This window comes from Oncorhynchus keta, chromosome 24 (assembly GCF_023373465.1).
Source record: "Oncorhynchus keta strain PuntledgeMale-10-30-2019 chromosome 24, Oket_V2, whole genome shotgun sequence".
NCBI lineage: Eukaryota > Metazoa > Chordata > Actinopteri > Salmoniformes > Salmonidae > Oncorhynchus > Oncorhynchus keta.
In genome coordinates, this window is record NC_068444.1 from 43,487,034 (window position 1) to 43,511,563 (window position 24,530).

Below are 24,530 nucleotides of genomic sequence, written 5' to 3' on the forward strand. Positions count from 1 at the left end.
GTATAAACAAATGGTTCTCGATCATAAACATAAAGTTATAGCCAATTATGTGTATAATCATGAAAACCATAATAATGCAATTCAATAAATAATATTTCATGATGAACCGTGTCAAACACTTTGGATACATCTAAAAAAAAACGCCAAGTGCGTATTCGTTGTTGTTCAGGGCTGTAAAGATTTTATCCACAAGTTGCAAAAGAGACATATCTGTGGAGTCGTTTTTACAAAAACCCTATTGGTGCTCATATAGAATAAAGTGTTGATTTAAATGTTTCAACATCCTCTTATGCACCAATTTTTCTAGGATTTTAGTAAAACGTGTTAGTACAGATATTAGGTGATAATGTGTAAAAGATCTGGAATCCCCAGATTTGTGGAGGGGTATAACTTTGGCAATTTTCAAACCTTTAGGAACAATACCAGTTTGCATTGATTTGGTGAAGATTAACAGGACCAGTCAAAAGTTTGGACACACCTACTCATTCAAGGGTTTTCCTTAATTTTTTACTATTTTCTACATTGTAGGATAATAGTGAAGACATCAGAAATAACACATATGGAATCATGTAGTAACCAAAAAAGTGTTTAAAAAAATCAATTTTACATTTGAGATTCTTCAAAGTAGCCACCATTTGCCTTGAAGACAGCTTTGCACACTATTGGCAATCTCTTAACCAGCTTCATGAGGTAGTCACCTGGAATGCATTTCAATTAACAGGTGTGCCTTGTTAAAAGTTTATTTGTGGAATTTCTTTCCTTAATGCATTTGAGTCAATCAGAAGATAGCCCTATTTGGTAAAAGAACATGTGGCAAGAACAGCTCAAACAAGCAAAGAGAAACGACAGTCCATCATTAATTAAGAACATGATGGTCAGTCAATCCGAAAAATTTCAAGAAATTTGAAAGTTTCTTCAAAGTTACCTCTGCTGCAGAGGATAAGTTCATTAGAGTTACCAGCCTCAGAAACTGCAGCCCTAATAAATGCTTCACAGAGTTCAAGTAGCAGACACATCTCAACATCTACTGTTTAGAGGAGACTGCGTGAATTAGGCCTTCATGGTTGAATTGATGTAAAAAAAATTTTTTATTAAAAACACTACTAAAGGACACCAATAAGAATATGAAACTTGCTTGGACCAAGAAACACGAGCAATGGACATTAGACCGGTGGAAATCTGTCCTTTGGTCTGATGAGTCCAAATTTGAGATTTTTGCTTCCAACCTCCGTGTCTTTGTGAGACAGAGAGTAGGTGAACGGATGATCTCCAGATGTGCGGTTCCCACCATGAAGCATGGAGGAGGAAGTGTGATGGTGTGGGTGTACTTTGCTGGTGACACTCAGGGATTTATTTAGAATTCAAGGCACACTTAACAAGCATAGCTACCACAGCATTCTGCAGCGATACACCATCCCATCTGGTTTGCGCTTAGTGGGGTTATCATTTATTTTTCAACAGGACAATGACTCAAGGGCTATTTTACCAAGGAGAGTGATGGAGTGCTGCATCAGATGACCTGGCCTCCACAATCACCCGGCCTCAACCCAATTGAGATGGTTCGGGATGAGTTGGACCGCAGGGTAAAGGAAAAGCAGCCAACAAGTGCTCAGCAAATGTGGAAACTCCTTTAATGGTGTTGGAAAAACATTCCTCATGAAGCTGGTTGAGGGAAGCCAAGAGTGTGCAATCTCTATTGCACTCCACACTGCCCTAACCCACCTGGACAAACTAAGGACCCTGGGACTAAACACCTCCCTCTGCAACTGGATCCTGGACTTCCTGACGGGCCACCCCCAGGTGGTAAGGGTAGGTAACAAAACATCCGCCACTCTGCTCCTCACACGGGGGCCCCTCAGAGGTGTGTGCTCAGTCCCCTCCTGTACTCCCTGCTAATGCAATTTGGTTGTGCTTATGAAGGTGTTAGGTAACATTAGAATAACAAATGTAAATATTTGAAAGAACATAACATTTTCATTAATTTATGTTACTGTAGGCGTGGAGTGCCTTTGTTACAACCAAACTCAGCAATAAAAGAAATGTCCCATTTTCAGGACCCTGTCTTTCAAAGATAATTATTAAAAATCCAAATAACTTCACAGATCTTCTTCGTAAAGGGTTTAAACACGGTTTCCCATGCTTGTTCAATGAATCATAAACAATGAATGAACATGCGCCCGTGGAACGGTCGTTAAAACTTCTTAAGGATGTAGCAGAATACAGTTCCCTGGCAGGAACACCACTCAGCGGAGTTTCAGAGCGCCACCTATAGTTTTTGATAAAACTCAAACTGTCATTAAACTTTCATTAAAATACACATTCAAGGTAGTGAATTAAAGCTACACTCGTTGTGAATCTATCCACCAAGTCAGATTTGTAAAATGCTTTTCGGCGAAAGCATGAGAAGCTATTATCTGATAGCATGTACCCCAAAATACTGCAACGTCACCTAACGACAGATTTTGCGGTAGCCGGGCTACCCAAAACGCAGAAATAAAATATAAAACATTCATTACCTTTGACGAGCTTCTTTCTTGGCACTCCTAGATGTCCCATAAACATCATTTTGTGTCTTTTTTCGATTAAATCGGTCCATATATAGCCTAGATATCGATATATGAAGACTGTGTGAACAACGAAAAAAATAGCGTTTTCTAACGTAACGTCATTTTTTAAAATGAAAAAAGTTGACGATAAACTTTCACAAAACACTTTGAAATACTTTTGTAATGCAAATTTAGGTATTAGTAAACGTTAATAAGCGATCAAATTGATCACGAGGCGATGTTTATTCTATAGCTGTCCGTCTGGAAATAATGTCCGGGTAAATCTCAACCAAAATATCCGGTCGGATACCTGAAGATATGGGCTGTCTCTTCTTCGTTTGACCAAGAAACAAATCGTAGGCAAATGACAAGACTGTTGACATCGTGTGGAAGCTGTAGGTATTGCAAGCTCGGCCTCATTTAATCTGGGTCACCTTTAACAATTGGTTGAAGTGGCGCATGTATATATTTTTCCATTTTCAGTGATCAGATTTTCCTGCACTTTTCGATGAATCACACGTTCTGTTATAGTCACAGCCGTGATTTAACCAGTTTTAGAAACGTCTGAGTGTTTTCTATCCACACATACTAATCATATGCATATACTATATTCCTGGCATGAGTAGCAGGACGCTGAAATGTTGCGCAATTTTTAACAAAAAGCTGCGAAAATTCGCAAAAGCCTTAAGAGGTTTTAAGACACTAACAGCTTACAGATGGTAAGCAATTAAGGTCACAGTTATGAAAACTTAGGACACTAAAGAGGCCTTTCTACTGACTCTGAAAAACACCAAAAGAAAGATGCCACATGACTGTAAGTCCCTGCTCATCTATTTTTTTTTTTTTTTTTTTTTTTTAAAGCGACTCTGAAAAACACCAAAAGAAAGATGCCTGCTCATCTGCGTGAGGCATGCTGCAAGGAGGCATGAGGACTGCAGATGGGGCCAGGGCAATAAATTGCAATGTCCGTACTGTGAGACACCAAAGACAGCGCTACAGGGAGACAAGACAGACAGCTGATCGTCCTCGCAGTGACAGACCACGTGTAACAACACCTGCACAGGATCTGTACATCTGAACATCACACCTGCGGGACAGGTACAGGATGGCAACAACAACTGCCCGAGTTACACAAGGAAAACACAATCCCTCCATCAGTGCTCAGACTGTCCGCAATAGGCTGAGAGAGGCTGGACTGAGGGCTTGTAGGCCTGTTGTAAGGCAGGTCCTCACCAGACATCACCTGCAACAACGTCGCCTATGGGCACAAACCCACCATCGTTGGACCAGACAGGACTGGCAAAAGTGCTCTTCACTGACGACATTCGTGTTCATCGTCGAAGGACAGAGCATTACACCGAGGCCTGTACTCTGGAGCGTGATTGATTTGGAGGTGGAGGGTCCGTCATGGTCTGGGGCAGTGTGTCACAGCATCATCGGACTGAGCACGTCTGGGACCTGTTCGATCAGCGGGTGAGGGCTAGGGCCATTCCCCCAGGAATGTCCGGGAACTTGTAGGTGCCTTGGTGGAAGAGTGGGGTAACATCTGACAGCAAGTACTGGACAATCTGGTGCAGTCCATGAGGAGGAGATGCACTGCAGTACTTAATATAGCTAGTGGCCACACTAGATACTGACTGTTACTTTTGTAAGGGGTGCGAACCGGTGGCAGGGAAGTCAGTCGCAGGAGAGCAGAACTTGGTAATAGCCGGAGCAGTTTAATAGCAAAACCAACGGCATAAAAAAACAAGATATTGAGTACAAAAACCCGTCGCGCACCAATAAACACGTGCACAAGCACTTACAATAAACAATCTCACACAAAGACATGGGGGAACAGATGGTTAAATACACAACAAATGATTGAGGGAATTGAAACCAGATGTGAGGAAAAACAAGACAAAACACATGGAAAATGAAAAGTGTTTCGATGATGGCTAGAAGACCGTTATCAGTTATCCCTTGTCCTAACATTCACCACAGATCTTCGGCAATTACACTTGATTGCAACACCTCCCACAAACAAATCGCTTGCAGCAGAAACAGGTGTCCGGGTTCTGTTCCGAGTGCATCTGCCCACCTTGCAGCTTCCCCTCCCTGGGAGCAATTTGCCGGGCTCAATGGCTCGCATGGAATCTTTGCTGCTGCTTCGGCTCTCATATGTTTCTCTCGTAGCCCATGTGCCAGACTCACAATGAAGTCTCTTCTGCTCATGCAGAAGGGTGTTGTTCATGCACTGTTTAAACACAACACATGTATGTTGATAGCAGCCAAGTCAAGCATGTTGTAGAACACAGCAACAGGCCAACGGCGAGTTCCTCCTTTCACCTAGTACAGCCGTGCCATCTGATCCAAACCATTATCCGACACTCGCTTACCTGCAGCCCGATATGGATCCTTTCCCAGATATGAAAAACCATTAAGCATGAATCAGAATAATAATCATCAGAGATGTCATTCACATCTTGTAGCAACACTAATGCACCATGTGCATCCATTTGTCTTGGTCTTGCCTTTGTAAAATGCACACTCTCACTATGTAGCCTACTCCAAGTAGGCCTAGAGTAGGCTAATAAAACTGCTTGGATTCGGTGGACTGATATGGTGTACACCATTGTGAGATTATAATTAGAATAGATGAATACAATAGAATGGCCCTTCTTGTTCTTTATTCACAAATGGTGATTACCTAATTATCAAATCACATTTATTTATAAAGCCCTTTTACATCAGCTGATGTCTCAAAGTGCTGTACAAAAACCCAGCCTAAAACCCCGAACAGCAAGCAATGCAGGTGTAGAAGCAGAGTAGCTAGGAGAAACTCCCTAGAAAGGCCAGAACCTAGGGAGAAACCTAAAGAGGATCCAGGCTCTGAGGGGTGGCCAGTCCTCTCCTGCAGAGAAATTAAACATTTACATTTATTTAGGAAGGTCATAAAAAAACATGATACAAGGCAATTTATTTCAAAACAACAGAATATCTGTGCTTAGTAATCAAGGCTATGGATGCGCCATGCCAATGAAATGAACTTGTTCGTTTAGCAGACATCACAGGCCCTACCACAGTCAACAGACATATTTTACAGTAAGAATAGAATGGAATATCCCAAATGGCTATTGCTGATTGTCACCAGTAGCCTACTGACATGAGAAATTCTAGGAAAAAGTAATATTTTGAAACAGAGACCTTCCGCACAATTTGTACAGTTGTTTTGCAAAAATAGGTTCATTAGAAACGTTGGAATCTGCTATTTCTGATACGGTATAGCAATCAAAACAACTGGCCTGCATGGACCTCTAGCATGAAAATGGAAGAAATGCTATTCGTCAATGCAAGCTGTCAATGTACTCTGCACAGGTCATTAGTCTCTTCATTCTCTATTCGACAATTGATAATATCGTCACACATCAGACTATTCTCGATTTAATATTATCTTTAGGCCACATATATTATTATCATTATGATTATTATGATTGTGATATTAGTTTCAATATACTGTAGGGTGTGACAAACAGAGTAAAAAACTAATGGACAACTAGTCAAAGCTCAAACCAAGTTTATTCACCCACTGTGTCAAACAGCTGAAAGGACAAAGGCATGTTTACACAAGCACATATATGTAAACCCTCCTTGGCGGAGGCTCCTCCTTGCACATCTGGACAGCCAATACATCTCTGTTGCTAGGCAGGAACTCAGGTGGTGACTGTTCCTTCTCACTTCATCTGACATGACCTCGGCCCCCATTCCTCACTGCTCCCTAACTCACGGCTGTTCTACCTTATCAGTGACAGAAACCAGACTGTTGCCCTTCTCCTCTCCATCGGATACATGAGATGTAACAATAACATGTTCTGACAGAATGTAAACTTTCTCTACCCCCATTCTCACTCAGTAGATTTCCATACACTCAGTTATAATATGGTAACACGAATAAGGATATTTCAAGTTAGAAGATAGAATCCAACAGATCTCCCTTTTAACAGTAACTCCATGCTATTTAAAATCATATTAACTTGGAAATGACTTAGAAATTAACAAGAAATTAAACCTGATTAACATTCACAGTTGATTTGTATATTTACACCTCTGAGACTTATGGTCTCTGATCTATAATCACACTATGTACACTCTTATTCCTCTCTCTCGTCGTACAACGGATAATGACATTTCAGCTGGAGCTCTTGACTTCCTCCATTTCCTCCAGTGGATGTATTTCAAGGCCTACCTTCAAACTCAGTGCCTCTTTGCTTGACATCATATGAAAATCAAAAGAAATCAGCCAAGACCTCAGAAAAAAACATTGTAGACCTCCGCAAGTCTGATTCATCCTTGGGAGCAATTTCCAAACGCCTGAAGGTACCACGTTCATCTGTATAAACAATAGTACGCAAGTATAAACATGGGACCACGCAGCAGTCATACCGCTCAGGAAGGAGACGCGTTCTGTCTCCTAGAGATGAACGTACTTTGGTGCGAAAAGTGCAAATCAATCCCAGAACAACAGCAAAGGACCTTGTGAAGATGCTGGAGGAAACAGGTGCAAAAGTATCTATATCCACAGTAAAACTAGTCCTACATTGACATAACCTAAAATGCCGCTCAGCAAGGAAGAAGCCACTGCTCTAAAACCGCCATAAAAAAGCCAGACTATGGTTTGCAACTGCACATGGGGACAAAGATTGTACTTTTTGGAGAAATGTCCTCTGGTCTGATGAATCAAAAATAGAACTGTTTGGCCATAATGACCATCATTATGTTTGGAGAAAAAGGGGGAGGCTTGCAAGCCGAAGAACACCATCCCAACCCTGAAGCACGGGGTAGCAGCATCATGTTGTGGGGGTGATTTGCTGCAGGAGGGACTGGTGCACTTCACAAAATAGATGGCATCATGAAAAATGAAAATTATGTGGATATATTGTAGCAACATCTTAATACATCAGTCAGGAAGTGTCACACCCTGATCTTGGAGATCCTTTTTCTGTCTCTATTTTGGTTTGGTCAGGGCGTGAGTTGGGGTGGGCATTTCTATGTGTTGTGTTTCTATGATTTTCTATCTCTATGTTTTGGCCAGGTATGGTTCTCAATCAGGGACAGCTGTCTATCGTTGTCTCTGATTGGGAACCATACTTAGGTGCCTTTTTTCCCACCTGTCTTGGTGCGAAGTTGATTTTCTTTATGGCACTTTGCCTTTGAGCTTCACGGTTTGTTTTTGTATTGTTTATTGTTTTGTCAGCTGAAAAAGTGTGTGCGAGCAAGGAGGCCTACAAACCTGACTCAGTTACACTAGCTCTGTCAGAAAGAGTAGGCCAAAATTCACCCAACTTATTGTGGGAAGCTTGTGGAAGACCTGAAATGTTTGACCGAAGTTAAACAATTTAAAGGCAATGCTACCCAATACTAATTGAGTGTATGTAAACTTCTGACCCACTGGGAACGTGATGAAAGAAACAAAGCTGAAATAAATAACTATTTTATTCTGACATTTCACATTCTTAAAATGAAGTGGTGATCCTAACAGACCTAAGACAGGGAATTGTTACTAGGATTATATGTCAGGAATTGTGAAAAACTGAGTTGAAATATATTTGGCTAAGGTGTATGTAAACTTCTGACTTAAGCTGTAAATCATTCCTTCTAACCCATAACGCATTAGTGAGGTCAGGGCTTTGTGATGGCCGATCCAATACCTTGACTTTGTGGTCCTTAAGCCATTGTGCCACAACTTTGGAAGTATGCTTGGGGTCATTGTCCATTTGGAAGACCCATTTGCGACCAAGCTTTAACTTCCTGTAACGGGTGTCGTCTTCTGAAGAGGAATCGGACCAAAGCTCAGCGTAGTAAGTGTTCATGACTTTTTATTTACACTAAACAAAAATAACAAGAGAATAACCGAAACAGTCCTGTAAGGTACTAAACAGAAACTAACTACCCACAAAAACCATGTGGGGAAAAAGCTACCTAAGTATGGTTCCCAATCAGAGACAACGATGGACAGCTGTCCCTGATTGAGAACCATACCTGGCCAAAACAAAGAAATACAAAAACCTAGAAAAAAATAACATAGAATCCCCACCCAAATCACACCCTGACCAAACCAAAATAGAGACATAAAAAGCTCTAAGGTCAGGGCGTGACAGTACCCCTCCCCCCAAGGTGCGGACTCCGGCCGCAAAACCTGAACCTATAGGGGAGGGTCTGGGTGGGCATTTCTCTGCGGTGGCGGCTCTGGTGAGGGACGTAGACCCCGCTCCACCTCTGGCTTGGCCCACTTAGGTGGCGGCTCTAGAGCGGGGACACTCACATTTCTAAGTGACCCCAAACTTTTGAACGCTAGTGTATATTTTAATAAGTTAGCTGGTGGCCAAACTTGTTATACCAGCTATGTGAATGGTCGAGATCTTTGTTTGTGGATATAGCTACATCTGCAAAGTTTTCGATTTGAGGAAATTAATGAAAATCCTAAAGAATCAGAGTTAGGCTTTACCGTTAGGTGATTTCAACCATGTGCGTGTTGAGTTCACAAGGCCAACTAACATTAGTGGTGCAGCAGATGCATGGTATTAATTGGGGTGTGACCTAGTGTGATCAATTTGAGCCTTGTTTGGTGCAGCATGTAGCTAACCAGGAAGTGACGGTAACAACATGGCTAATATCTACAAATTTGTTCTTCAAAACGCATATATTTGTCTGGCCTAAAATTGTTAGATAGATAGCTACAACACTGAACTCAACATCTTGTAATTTAGCTCTAACATTAGCTAGCTAGGGCACGTAGCCAGACGTGATAGGGTTGTCCTCTGTCATTTAGATTAACATGTCTATGGTGTGTGCTTGTTGTTGATCACAGATCAGGCATTGTGTTCAAGCCAGTACGGCTTGAAATGTATTTCCCAATTTTCTTTCCTATAGATTTGAGTGGTTGTGGTAACTGTTTGTAGCTAGTCAGATAGCTAGGTTGGTTTATTCCAATGGAATATTGCCTTGCCAAGCTCCAGATCCGCAGGCAGGCGGACACCTTTTACATCATTAAAGTGGAATTTGGAACAAATGGTTGATCCACTGCAGGGAAGACAAAGGGGAGAGGGTATAAAGGGGAATCTTGTATGATGTACAGCTACACCATAACTTCAATATGACATTGTGTGTAATTGCATTTTGCAGGAGTGCAGTGTATCATGTTGGTGAAGGTCCAATACCAAAAATGCAAGAAGTTCATGAAGTTGCAACCTTCTCTTATGGAGATCAAGGTGAACATATGAACTGTCTGATGTATTTTCTTTATTGAACCCTTGGGCTTGATTTGTGTCAGACCCATTCTGTTTCCCCCTGTGTAGCTTATGTGTTCTGACTAGTCTCCCTTTTTTTGTAGCACAAATACACATTTTTGATGATTCCCAATTATGAATTGTGACCCTCTTTCCTTCGTTGAGTGATCCGTTTTCCCCCAAAGGCTATGTAAGTGCTGGTAGAGCTTGCTTGCTTTAATATTTTGACACTTGTTCTGTGGACTGAACGGGACACCAAACAGTCATAGAATCAAGTATAAAAATTCTAACCATTTGACTACCATGTTGGTAATCTTTTCCCACATCTAAGGAACCCTTCTATGATCCTGACACGGGCAAAGGATATCTGAATTATCGCCTGAAGACGGCATCAAGGAAGACTCATCAAGAAGAGTATTTCACCCCAGTCGGGAGGCCCAACCCATAGGAGGAAGACTGACCTGGACCACCAGCTTTTGGGTGATGCATGCAAGGAGGCCATTGCATTCCTTGTCTACTCGGCCAATGAAAAACACAATTATTTAGACGATGAAGGGGGTGTTCCAGGAGCCAGTTTATAGTCCAGACAGAAGCACAGATGTCCTCAGTCTTTCCCAGGTTTCTGGACATCAAATGATTGGTGAGTGATGTAGTATGTAGTATGTGGTATGTAGTATGTAGTATGTCTTGGAATTAGAACTACATGCTATTTGTCTGATTGAGAACATGATTTTGTGTTGGTCATGAAATTCAGTTGATCCACTTTGTTTTAGGTGAATCAGGACTTTTTGCCGACGATGAAACATCCTCTAAGCTCCTTGAAAAGTGGGACGTAAATATTGAAGCCTAAAGTCATCAAACTGGCAAAATCCCTGACTACGACCACCGATTTGCGTCGCCTCCTGAAGTCTGCAGAAAAACCACCAGAGAATGACTGAGAAACCAGTAAGTGGATTCTCTCGTGGATAGTGCAATGTTTCAAACTCAGCTATATTATTTTTTTGTGATTTGGGGTGTTTTGCCTTTTCTTGCCCTCAGACTGGGATAATGATATGTCCTCCCTGCTGCTGCTTCATCTCCTCCCACCACCAGCAGGAGGGAAGAGGACCAAGATCAGTGCCAGTGATGCTGTGGGTAGACTAGTGCACTTTCATAAGGTAAGATGATACAGTAATTGTTGTGTAATTTATTTTTGGGGTTGTTTCTTCATTGTCTTAACATGTGGAAAGGTACTTAGAAAGACCCTTTGTGTGTTGCAGTCATACCGCAGCATTGAAGAACATCATGATGGGAGCCATGGTCGACCGCCGTACCTCCTTGCCGTTGGTGGAAGACAGAGCCAGATTGACAACATCGTGTTGCCAGGCAACTAGTAGTCTACGTGTGTTTGATTTAACTACTGTTCAAAGCCCACTTTGTCTTTAACTTGACATATGATGATGCTCTTGTCAACTTCTACAGAAGAACCTCTGCAGACAACCATCTACAACATTGATATAGGCAAAACAAGAGGCATCGAGCATGATAGAGTTCAGGACAATACTTCTTAACTAGATAAATGCATCTTACGGTGCTTTTGTTGTCAAGTGTTGCACAGAAAGAGCCAGTCATTGATATTGAATTTGAGAATTGATCATAGTTTCTATTTCGCCACCAAGTTTAGATTGGTCTGTGCTCCAGATGGTTGAAGACCGCAGTTTTCAACATACTCAGAATTCAGAAACACATTTCAATAGTATTCATAGGGATATTGGTCAAGTCGTTGATGCATTAAGCTTAGATGGGCCCTCTCATGTTTCTGATTCTCCAGTCCAGTCAGAAGCTCCACAAATGTCCCACATGATAACACTCAAAGTGATTGTTTTGGGTAGAATGGACAGAGTCTTGCTAAATATATGTGTGCCTCCATTAGTGCCAAGTTGCAAGCCAGTGGTGTTGCAGATAGTGTTGTGTCAACAGTAGTGTGTGATTTAGAAGAGCTTACTAGTGGGCTACACTCCCAAATTAAACAGGATGTTAGGTCACTTATGCCTATGGATAACCCCTCGACAACTGCTGTAAAGGATAGTTTTTGAAAACCCATTTGCCAGTTTTAACACAGAAACCAAGAGAACAAAGTACTTCAACCAAATATGGGGTTTTGTGGAGCCAGTAGAAGTAGTGTTGGGAGTTAGATATGATAGCAGGTGGGAAAAAAGCAGGCATATATGATCAAGTCCTAGTGAAAGACACTTTTTGTATATATTCCTATACTGGAAACATTAAAATTCATGTGTCGCAATTCTGAAATCTGTAAATTATTGGAAAATGCACCTAGGGATACATCTGTGGAAGACACTTATTAAGACTTTTGTGATGGAAGTTACTTTAAGACTCATCTCTTGTTCCCAAAACATATAAATGCTTTACAGATCCAATTGTACTATGATGACTTTGAAACTGCCAACCCACTTGGATCCAAGTGTGGTGTTCACAAGATAGGTGCCATTTAGTTTGTACAAACATGCACCTCTCCTTTGTTTTTTATTAGTCAAAGTTATTTAACAGTATATTTAGTGAATTGGTAAGCTAAGGATGTTGATATAAGTCATGATATTAGGAAAAGTGTTTATTTCCAGTGAGTGTATTTAATGGGTTTTGTTTCTGTAGCTGTCTTGGCTGGCCAGCCACTTCGGTAGCTACTGGCTGGCTAGTTTAGACCGAAGAGATGAGAGAACGATTTTCAGACTGAAGCACATACTGTGTGTTCTGACAGTGACACAATGCCCACCTGTCGACTGAAGCTGAACTTTACTACAACATTACATCTGACCCTATTTAAAATGGTCAATGTTGAGATGGTAGAACTGACTAAATGACATAAATCATGGAGGTCTTATAAACTATTTAATTCTCCAGGTAAACATGCTTAGCTCATGTTTCTTATTTTCATATACAGTACCAGTCAAAAGTTTGGACACAGCTACTCATTCAAGGGTTTTTCTTTATTTTGTACTAATTTCTTAATTGCAGAATAATAGTGAAGACATAAACTATGAAATAACAGATATGGAACATGGTGGTAATCAAAAAATTGTTAAACAAATCTAAATATATTTTATATTTTATATTCTTCAAAGTAGAGACCATTTGCCTTGATAACAGCTTTGCACATCCTTGGCATTCTCTCAACCAGCTTCATGAGAAAAGCTTTTCCAACAGTCTTGAAAGAGTTCCCACATATGCTAAGCACGGTCCTCATCAGAGATAGTTTCATCATAGCGCTTGATGTGGGTTTTACGACTGCACTTTAAAAAAACTTTCAAAGTTCTTGAAATGTTGTCTTAAAGTAAGGATGGACTGTTGTTTCTCTTTTCTTATTTGAGCTGTTCTTTCCATAATATGGACTGATTGGCTTAAATGCATTAAGAAGGAAATTCCACAAATGAACTTTTAACAAGGCATGCCTGTTACTTGAAATGCATTCCAGGTGACTACCTCATGAAGCTGGTTGAGAGCATGCCAAGAGTGTGCAAAGCGGTCATCGAGGTAAAGGGTAGCTACTTCGAAGAATCTAAAATATATTTTGATTTGTTTAACACTTTTTGGTTGCTATATGATTCCATATGTGTTATTTCATAGTTTGATGTCTTCGCAGTTATTCTACAATGTAGAAAATAGTCAAAATAAAGAAAAACCCTTGAATGAGTAGGCGTGTCCAAACTTTTGACTGGTACTGTATATCTTTTTTTGTTTAGTTTATTCATTCAACCATTTAAAAAAACAAGCACACATAAAACTTGAAAAAGCCATACATGCACATGAGTACAATCATTGAGGACAAAACAGAGTAAACTCTGGGACTTATTTCCATTGTTGTCTTCTTGAAACAAGATGGCTAGACAAGATCAAACACAGTTGAACAAAGTATGACAGCGCGATAATAAAACATACAAACAAAGAAGAAAATGTATCTCATAATTTTGTTCATCATAGGGTACATTCATATGGGCACAGAAAGACATCAAACAGTTTTTTACTTTAGTTTTACTTTAGCTCTAGTATACAAGAAAGTACATTTCCCAGCATTACTCATGAACCCTGTATAAGCACATATTAGCAACATCTGATCTGGTGCTGTAATTGTTGCATCCCTAATATGTTGCATATCTAATCTGGGCACAGAACCATAAATACTCCTATAAACCCAACCCAGTCTAATCTTGGACACCCTTGCCTCAACAGGCAGCCAATTGAGTTCCTGAAAGCAGTTCCTGCTTATGTGAGTATGTGGACTCACCTTCAATACTACCCTGATCAGCGTATTCTGGGCTATCAAGAGCTTCCCCTTCATAAGCTTAGATAAGCCCCCAAACCAGGAAGTACTAGAGTAGTCAAAATGGCATTGATGAGGGCAGTGGCTCGCACTCTCATTGAGTCCTTATCAAGCAGCTTGGACGTTCTAGACAAAGACTTAGTCCTGGCATTAACCTCCCCTAGCACTTTAGTGGCCATGCTCACAACTCCCAAGCTTCCTTCAAGGATGCATCCCGGGTAGCTAACAGAAGTTTTAGTAGTCAGCACCTCACACTCCACTCTGATTTCAGAGGACCTACACAATTTAGGTCTGGACCCCAAAATAATTGCCTCAGTTTGACCTAAATACAGAGATAGCTTATTATCTCCTCGCCATTTGTAAGCTCTGTCCTAAGTATCTCACTTTTGTGAGACACTAGAAGTGTAGTCATCCACAAAAAGGGAAAGACGGCAAGAACAATCATCTTTCATATCGTTTATATTCAATAAAAACAGTAGAGGCCCAAGCACGCTCCCCGGCGGAACACCACAACTCATTGGTTTTGCCTGAGACAGTGAACCCTTAACCTCTACTACTTGCTACCTACCTGAGAAATAGGACTTTACCCAGCCTAGAGGGAGACTGCTTAACCTCTCCAGTTTGGAGATTAGGAGACAGTGGTTAACTGTATCAAAGGCCTTCTATAGGTCAAGCAGTACCATTCCACAGAAATGAACCTCATCAGTCTCTTCCCTGATGAAGTCAGTCAAGTAAAGTAGACATGAATCAATGGAGTATGTTTTTCTAAAACCCGACTGAAAATCATACATTAGACTTTGTTTGTTGACACATTCATAAATCTGCTCATGTAAAACTCTCTCCAGGAACTTTGATGCTATACTGAGGATAGATGCAGGCCTATAATTCCCAGGGTCAGACTTTATACCCTTCTTATACAGAGATATAACTTTAGCGTGTTTCATGTCCCTGGGAAAGGTGCATTGTTCAGGGGAGAGATTAACAATATGCATAATACAAGGGGCAATATTAGTAGTAGTATTTTGTTCTCAATGATTTTATCAGTAAATTTGATCATCATCTATTTTGCTCTGTGTTTCATTTCTGTGACGTTTACCGTGCATTTTAGTTTAGTTAGTTTTCCACATTTTAGTTACGTTACAGCCTTATTCTAAAATTGATTAAATTGTTTTTTTCTCATCAAACTACACGCAATATCCCATAATGATAAAGCAAAAACAGATTTTTAGAAATTGTTGCAAATGTATGAAAAAAACAAACATTACATTTACATAAGTATTCCGACCCTTTACTCAGTACTTTGGTGAAGCACTTTTGGCAGCAGTTACAGCCTTGAGTGTTCTTGGGTATGACATTACAAGCTTGGCACACCTGTTTTGGGGAGTTTCTACCATTCTTCTCTGCAGATCCTCTCAAGCTCTGTTAGGTTGGATGGGGAGCGTCGCTGTACAGCTATTTTCAGGTCTTTCCAGAGATGTTAAATCTTATTCAAGTCTGGGATCTGGCTGGTCCACTCAAGGACATTCAGAGACGCGTCTCAAAGCCACTCATGCGTTGTCTTGGCTGTGTGCTTAGGGTCGTTGTCCAGTTGGAAGGTGAACCTTCACCCCAGTCTGAGGTCCTGAGCGCTCTTGAGCAGGTTTTCATCAAGGATCTCTCTGTACTTTGCTCCGTTCATCCTTCCCTCGATCCTGATTAGACTCCCAGTCCCTGCCGCTGAAAAACATCCCCACAGCATGATGCTGCCAACACCATGCTTCACCGTACGGATGGTGCCAGGTTCCCTCTAGACGTGAAGTTTGGCATTCAAGCGAAAGAGTTTAATCTTGGTTTCATCAGACCAGAGAATCTGTCTGATGGTCTAAGAGTCTTTAGGTGCCTTTTGTCAAACTCCAAGTGGGCCTTCAGTTGCCTTTTACTGAGGAGTGGCTTCCGTTTGGCAACTTTACCATAAAGGCCTGATTGATGGAGTGCTGCAGGGATGCTTGTCCTTCTGGAAGGTGTTCCCATCTCCACATAAGAGCTCTGTCAGAGTGACCATCGGGTTCTTGGTCACCCCTTGACCAAGGTCCTTCTCCCCCATTTGCTCAGTTTGCCCGGGTGGCCAGCTCAAGGAAAAGTCTTGGTTGTTCCAAACTTCTTACATTTAAGAATGATGGAGGCCACTGTGTTCTTGGGGACCTTCAATGCTGCAGAAATGTTGTACCTCAACACAATCCTGTCTTTGAGCTCTATGGACAATTTCTTCGACCTCATGGCTTGGTTTTTGCATTGACATGCACTGTCAACTGTGGGACCTTATATAGACAGGTGTGTGCCTTCCTCAATAGTGTCCAATCAATTGAATTTACCACAGGTCGACTCCAATCAAGTTGTAGAAACATCTCAAGGATGATAAATGGAAACAGGATGCACCTGAGCTCAATTTCGAGTCTAATAGCAAAGGATCTGAATACTTACGTAAATATGATATTTCTGGGGTTTTTTCTTCAGAAATGCCTTAAAACCTGTTTCCTATTTGTCATTATGGGGTATTGTGTCTTGATTGATGAGGAAACCATTTTAGAATAAGGCTGTAACGTAACAAAATGTGGAAAAAGTAAAGGGGTCTGAATTCTTTCACTGTCGGACAAAATCAGACTGCTCTTGAGAGTTCTTACATTTCTTAATTATGGCTGGGGGGCAGTATTGAGTAGCTTAGATGAATAAGGTGCCCAAAGTAAACGGCCTGCTCCTCAGTCTCAGTTACTAATATATGCATAGTATTATTTGTATTGGATAGAAAACATTCTGAAGTTTCTAAAACTGTTTGAATGATGTCTGTGAGTATAACAGAACTCATATGACAGGCAAAAGCCTGAGGAGAAATCAAAACAGGAAGTGAGAAATCTGAAGCTGGTATGTATGCAACACAGTTCCCATTGAAATCCCCTTGAGATATTAATGATTTTGCACTTCCTAGGGCTTCCACTAGACTTCCACTAGATGTCAACCGTCTATAGACATTTGAATGAGGCTTCTACTGTGTTGTGGGACTGAATGACAGCAGAATGAATCGGGTGTCTGGAAGTCAGCCATTTTCTGGTCATGCACATTCCATATGATAGCGACCTGCGTTCCTTGAAGACACAGAGGAATACTTCAGTTGGAACTTTATTGAAGATTAATGTTAAAAACATCCTAATGATTGATTCTGTACTTAGTTTGAAATGTTTCTTCGACCTGTAATATAACTTTTTGTAGTTTTTGTCCGACATAACGCTGACCAGAACGAGCATTTGGATATGTATACCAAACGGGCTAACAAAAGTAGCTAATTGGACATAAATAATGGACATTATCGAACAAATCAAGCATTTATTGTGGACCTGGGATTCCTTGGATTCCGTGCATTCTGATGAAGATCATCAAAGGTAAGGGAATATTTAGCATGTAATTTATGGTTTATGTTGACTACAACATGGCAGCTATTTTGACTTGATTGTTCTGAGCGCCGTCTCAGATTATTGCATGGATTGCTTTTTCCGTAAAGTTTTTAAAAAATCTGACACAGCGGTTGCATTAAGGAGAGGATTATCTACAATTCCATGTGTATACCTTGCATTATCATCTACATTTATGATGAGTATTTCTGTTGAATCGATGTGGCTATGCAAAATCACTGGATGTTTTTGGAACTAGTGAATGTAACTCGCCAATGTAAACTCTGATTTTTTTATATAAATATGAACTTTATCAAACAAAACATACATGTATTGTGTAACATGAAGTTCTATGAGTGCCATCTGATGAAGATCATCAAAGGTTAGTGATTCATTTTATCTCTATTTGTGCTTTTTGTGACTCCTCTCTTTGGCTGGGAAAATGGCTGTGTTTTTCTGTGGCTTGGTGGTGACCTAACATAATCATTTGTGGTGCTTTCGCCATGAATCCTATTTGAAATCTGACACTGTGGTGGGTTTAACAACAATAATACATTTAAAATGGTATAAGATGTTTGAGGAATTTTAATTATGAGATTTCTGTTGTTTTGAATTTGGCGCCCTACACTTTCACTGGCTGTTGTCATATCATCCCGTCATCGGGATTGCAGCCCAAAGAGGTTTTAATACAGGGCAAAGTTAAAATTTTACTACACCGGCTCTGACGCTCGTCTTATGTGGCAGGGTTTGCAAACTATTACAGACTACAAAGGAAAGCACAGCCACGAGCTGCCCAGTAACACGAGCCTACCAGATGAGCTAAATCACTTCTATGTTCGCTTCGAGGCAAGCAACACTGAGGCATGCATGAGAGCATCAACTGTGTAATCAGACTGCTCTTGAGAGTTTTTACATTTCTTAAAGGCCTATTCCTTGCTTGGATATATTCTAGAATCTCTTGATTAAACCAAGGGCTAGATATCTGCTTTACTCTGACTTGTCTAATGGGAGCCATCACATTCACCACATCAAGGAATCTACATTTAAAGGCTTCCCAGGCACTGTCTATCCCTATACTAGCACAAATGATCAGTCAATTTTACCCACTTCCTCCCTAAACATTTCAACACAGTATTTTTTGAGTCCTCTGATTCTAACAGTTTTGTGTCACTTAAATATATTTATTTATATAGCCCTTCTTACATCAGCTCATATCTCAAAGTGCTGTACAGAAACCCAGCCTAAAACTCCAAACAGCAAGCAATGCAGGTGTAGAAGCACGGTGGCTAGGAAAAACTCCCTAGAAAGGCCAAAACCTGGGAAGAAACCTAGAGAGGAACCAGGCTATGAGGGGTGGCCAGTCCTCTTCTGGCTGTGCTGGGTGGAGATTATAACAGAACATGGCCAGCATGGTCAAATAATAATAATCACAGTAGTTGTCGAGGGTGCACTAAATCAGCACCACAGAAGTAAATGTCAGTTGGCTTTTCATAGCCGATCATTAAGAGTATCTCTACCACTCCAGCTGTCTCTAGAGAGTTGAAAACAGCAGATCTGGGACAGGTAATACGTCTGATGAACAGGTCAGGATTCCATAGCCACAGGCAGAACAGTTGAAACTGGAGCAGCAGCACGGCCAGGTGGACTGGGGACAGCAAGGAGTCATCATGCCAGGTAGTCCTGAGGCATGGTCCTAGGGCTCAGGTCCCCCGAGAGAAAGAAAGAAAAAGAGAATTAAAGAGAGCATACTTAAATTCATACAGGACACCGGATAAGACAGGAGAAGTACTCCAGATATAGCAAACTGACCCTAGCCCCCCGACATATGAACTACTGCAGCATAAATAATGGAGGCTGAGACAGGAGGGGTCAGGAGACATTGCGGAATGCACGGGGGATATGGTCAGTAGTGTAACCAGGAGGCGAGGCCTCATTTAACACAGTAAATTCATCAGGCTTAAGCCATGTTTCAGTCAGGCCAATCACATCACAATTATGATCAGTGATTAGTTCATTGACTATAACTGCCTTTGAAGTAAGGGATCTAACATTTGGATTTGGTTTTGGCCTTTCTAGGGAGTTTTTCATAGCCACCGTGCTTCTACACTTGCATTGCTTGCTGTTTGGCGTTTTAGGCTGGGTTTCTTTACAACACGTTGAGATATCAGCTGATGTACGAAGGGCTATATAAATAAATTTGATTTGATTTCAGTTTCTGCTTGTAAACAGAAAACAAGAGTACGGAGTCGTGAGCTGATTTTCCGAATCGCGGTGCCTTGTATGCTTGCTTGTGGGTAGAATAGCAGTGGTCTAGGACTTTATTGCCCCTAGTGGCATTGGAGACGTGTTGATGGAAGTCGGGCAATTAAAATTGTCGGGAATCAGAAAGGCAGCCTCTGGGTGTAGGGTTTCCTGCTCGTTCATGCCTTGTACAGTTCTTTAAGCGCCAGCTTATTATTGTTATTGTCCTGAGGTGGAATGTATACAGCAGTCACTATAACAGCTGACAACTCCCTCAGGAGGTAGAAGGGCCGACATTTGACCATAAAGTATTCCAAGACGTGAACACTGGGTTGGCACTTCCACCTCGCTGGAATTAGCACACCAGTTGGAGTTGATGAGGAGGCAAACCCCTCTCCCCCTCGATTTTCACAACTCAACTGTCCTGTCTGCCCGGCGATTGGAGAATCCATCGAGTTGGATAGCCATGAGGGGTTCTTGTCGAAGAGTCATGTTTCTGAAAGCAAATAATATTGCAATTCCGAGAGTCCCGTTGGTAGCGAATCCCCGATCGGAGGTCATCCATCTAATTACCAAGTGACTGTCCATTTGCCAGTAGAATGGAGGGAAGAGGTGGGCGGTTTTCCCTTCACCTTAATCTCACCAGGATGCCCCTTCTCTTGCCTCTGTAATACCAGCGTTTCCTCTTGGGTAGCCCGACAATTGGCTTGGAATTACAGGAGAGCTCTGGGCAGATGAGTCAAAGTAGAAGCCGACCTGATGTTCAAGAGTTCTTGTGGGTTGCAAGAAATAATAGCGGTACACTATGTGAAAATAGACAAAAAATAAACAACAAAATGGTCACAAAATAGCAAAGTTGGGTCGGAGCTTGCAAAACGGCGGCCATCCAGTACGGCGCTATCTTAAGTTTAATGGCTGTGATCAGAGGAAACTGATCACAAAATGACAGACTGAAAAGGAAGCCTGTACAGAATAAAAAATATTCCAAAACATGCATCCTGTTTGCAATGAAGCACTAAAGTAAAACTGCAAAAATTTTGGCAAAGAAATTTACTTTTTGTCCTGAATACAAAGTGTTATGTTTGGGGCAAATCCAACACAACACATCACTGTGTACCACTCTTCATATTTTCATGCATGGTGGTGGCTGCATCATGTTATGGGTATGCTTGTCATCGGCAAGGACTAGGATGTTTTTTAGGATACAAATAAATGGAATAGAGCTAAGCACTGTATCACTTAAAGCTACTATGGATTCTAATTACTGCACAGTTTGTGTGTGGTGTGTGTGTGTGTGAGAGAGAGAGGGGTGGTTGGGTACTGTGAGATTCTTTAATCAGCTTGGCTCATTGGACAGGTCTGTTTATGTACAGTACCAGTCAAAAATGTGGACACACCTACTCATTCAAGGGTTTTTCTTTATTTTACTATTTGCTACATTACAGAATAATAGTGAAGACATCAAAACTATGGAATAACACATATGAAGTCATGTAGTAACCAAAAACGTCTTAAACAAATCAAAATATATTTCATATTTGAGATTCTTTAAAGTAGCCACCCTTCGCCTTGATGAAAGCTTTGCCAACTCTTGGCATTCTCTCAACCAGAGAGGGGCGGTTGCGGCAGGTAGCCTAGTGGTGAGAGCATTGGGCCAGTGACTGGAAAGTTGCTGGATCGAATCCCCAAGCTGACAAGATAGAAATCTGTCTTTCTGCCCCTGAACAAGGCAGTTAACCCACTGTTGCCTGGTAGGTTGTCATTGTCAATAAGAATTGGTTCTTAACTGACTTGCCTATTTTTTTTTTATTTTAAAAAATGACGTTATGTTATAAAACGCTATGTTTTTCGTTGATCACACAGTCTTCCTAGATATCGATCTATGAAGACTGTGTGATCAACGAAAAACATAGCGTTTTATAACGTAACGTCATTTTTTAAAATTAAAAAAGTTGACGATAAACTTTCACAAAACACTTCGAAATACTTTTGTAATGCAACTTTAGGTATTAGTAAACGTTAATAAGCGATCAAATTGATCACGAGGCGATGTATATTCTATAGCTGTACATCTGGAAATAATGTCCGGTAAATCTCATATCCGGTCGGAGACCGGAAGAACTGCGCTGCCTTGTGTCTGTTTGACCAAGAAACAAATCGTAGGCAAATGACAAGACTGTTGACATCGTGTGGAAGCTGTAGGTATTGCAACCTCGGCCCCATTTAATGTGGATCACATTTAACAATGGGTTGAAGTGCATGGATATATTTTCCCATTTTCAGTGATCAGATTTTCCTGCACTTTTCGATGAAACGCACGTTCTGTTATAGTCACAGCCGTGATTTAACCAGTTTTATAAACGTCTGAGTGTTTTCTATCCACACATACTAATCATATGCATATACTATATTCCTGGCATGAGTAGCAGGGTGCTGAAATGTTGCGCGATTTTTAACAGAATGTTCGAAAAAGTAGGGGGTAGGAGTAACAGGTTAAAGAGATGGGTGGGGCTAAGGCTTTAGAGGGTGTGAACAATGTTGGATGGGTGTAGAGAAAGAGCTCTCCAGTAGGTGTACCAAAACATTTTAAGGGCTGTTTTCTGAAACGTGAGGTTACAGGTTTATCAACTTCGAAGCATAGTTACTTTCCCATTGTTTCCCAACTGTTTGACATACAATTTTCTAGCCCTGATTCTCCACTTTTATTGAATGTTTAAAAACACCATTTCATAAGATCGAGCCAGTCAGTCACAAATGGTGGTCACACCAGATACTGAATGGTTTTTCTCATACATGCCTTAAAAAGATACAAATAATTTTGTGTCCAACAGATGCATATCTGTATTCCCAGTCATGTGAAACCCAATATAGAAGCCTGGGCCAACTTCAATGGGCACTCCTTTATCATCGATAGACTGAGATAATTGATCCAGGGAGAGTGACAAGGTCTACTCTTGCCAAATCGGGTTGGGGCTCTCAAAAATCAGAGGGGAACACAAATGCCCCCGCCTGGATTCAGTGTTTTGTGTTGCTAGGGAGAAGTGAAATCTAATTAAGCTTCCCTCCATTCTGGGCTCTGAGTTCTGCCCCACTTCATCTGGCAGTGAGTCAAAACATCTATTGTCTTTAACCCACATTTAAAACTGTCTTTCTGAATTGGTCCAGGCATCACTTTGGACAAGGCACACACAGCTATGTTACTATACTTGAGGAATTTTTTGGGACCAACAATTGATTCCCATGAACTTATTTTCACTTACCCACTAAACCCTAATTCTAAACCTAACATCCCGAAGCCCAAAACAGCCTTTTTACAATTTGTAAGTCGCTCTGGATAAGAGCGTCTGCTAAATGACTTAAATGTAAATGTAAATGTTAAATAAAGGTGAAAATAATAAAAAAAACAGCTTTACCTGGAAATCTTTTCCAATAGTCTTGAAGGAGTTCCCACATATGCTGAGCACTTATTGGCTGCTTTTCCTCCAACTCATCCCAAACCATCTCAATTGGGATGAGGTAGGATGATTGTGGGTGCCAAGTCATCTGATGCAGCACTACATCACTCTCCTTCTTGGTCAAATAGCCCTTACACAGCCTGGAGGTGTGTTGGGTCATTGTCCTGTTGAAAAGCAAATGATAGTCCAACTAAGCACAAACCAGATGGGATGGGATAGCCTTGCTGGTTAAGTGTAGCTGGGGATTTTAATAAGGCTAATCTGAAAACAAGACTCCCTAAATTGTATCAGCATATCGATTGTGCAACCAGGGCTGGCAAAACCGTGGATCATTGCTATTCTAACTTCCGCGACGCATATAAGGCCCTGCCCCGCCCTCCTTTCGGAAAAGCTGACCACGACTCCATTTTGTTGGTCCCTGCCTACAGACAGAAACTAAAACAAGAAGCTCCCACGCTGAGGTCTGTCCAACGCTGGTCCGACCAATCTGATTCCACACTCCAAGACTGCTTCCATCACGTGGACTGGGATATGTTTCGTATTGCGTCAGACAACAACATTGACGAATACGCTGATTCGGTGTGCGAGTTCATTAGAACGTACGTTGAAGATGTCGTTCCCATAGCAACGATTAAAACATTCCCAAACCAGAAACCGTGGATTGATGGCAGCATTCGCGTGAAACTGAAAGCGCGAACCACTGCTTTTAATCAGGGCAAGTTGACCGGAAACATGACCGAATACAAACAGTGTAGCTATTCCCTCCGCAAGGCAATCAAACAAGCTAAGTGTCAGTATAGAGACAAAGTAGAATCTCAATTCAACGGCTCAGACACAAGAGGTATGTGGCAGGGTCTACAGTCAATCACGGATTACAAAAAGAAAACCAGCCCCGTCACGGACCAGGATGTCTTGCTCCCAGGCAGACTAAATAACTTTTTTGCCCGCTTTGAGGACAATACAGTGCCACTGACACGGCCTGCAACCAAAACATGCGGCCTCTCCTTCACTGCAGCAGAGGTGAGGAAAACATTTAAACGTGTTAACCCTCGCAAGGCTGCAGGCCCAGACGGCATCCCCAGCCGCGCCCTCAGAGCATGCGCAGACCAGCTGGCTGGTGTGTTTACGGACATATTCAATCAATCCCTATCCCAGTCTGCTGTTCCCACATGCTTCAAGAGGGCCACCATTGTTCCTGTTCCCAAGAAAGGTAAGGTAACTGAGCTAAACGACTACCGCCCCGTAGCACTCACTTCCGTCATCATGAAGTGCTTTGAGAGACTAGT

The 24,530-nt window shown here is 41.4% G+C and overlaps 1 long non-coding RNA gene across 1 annotated transcript; it reads left to right on the forward strand.

The window, feature by feature from the left end:
- Nucleotides 1–9,706: 9,706 nt before the first annotated feature.
- On the forward strand, nt 9,707–12,209 carry LOC118402671 (uncharacterized). The gene is made up of 5 exons (XR_004829533.2): nt 9,707–9,793; nt 10,143–10,451; nt 10,585–10,756; nt 10,850–10,968; nt 11,071–12,209. It is a non-coding gene; the product is annotated as an uncharacterized LOC118402671 (long non-coding RNA).
- The last annotated feature ends 12,321 nt before the right edge of the window (nt 12,210–24,530 follow it).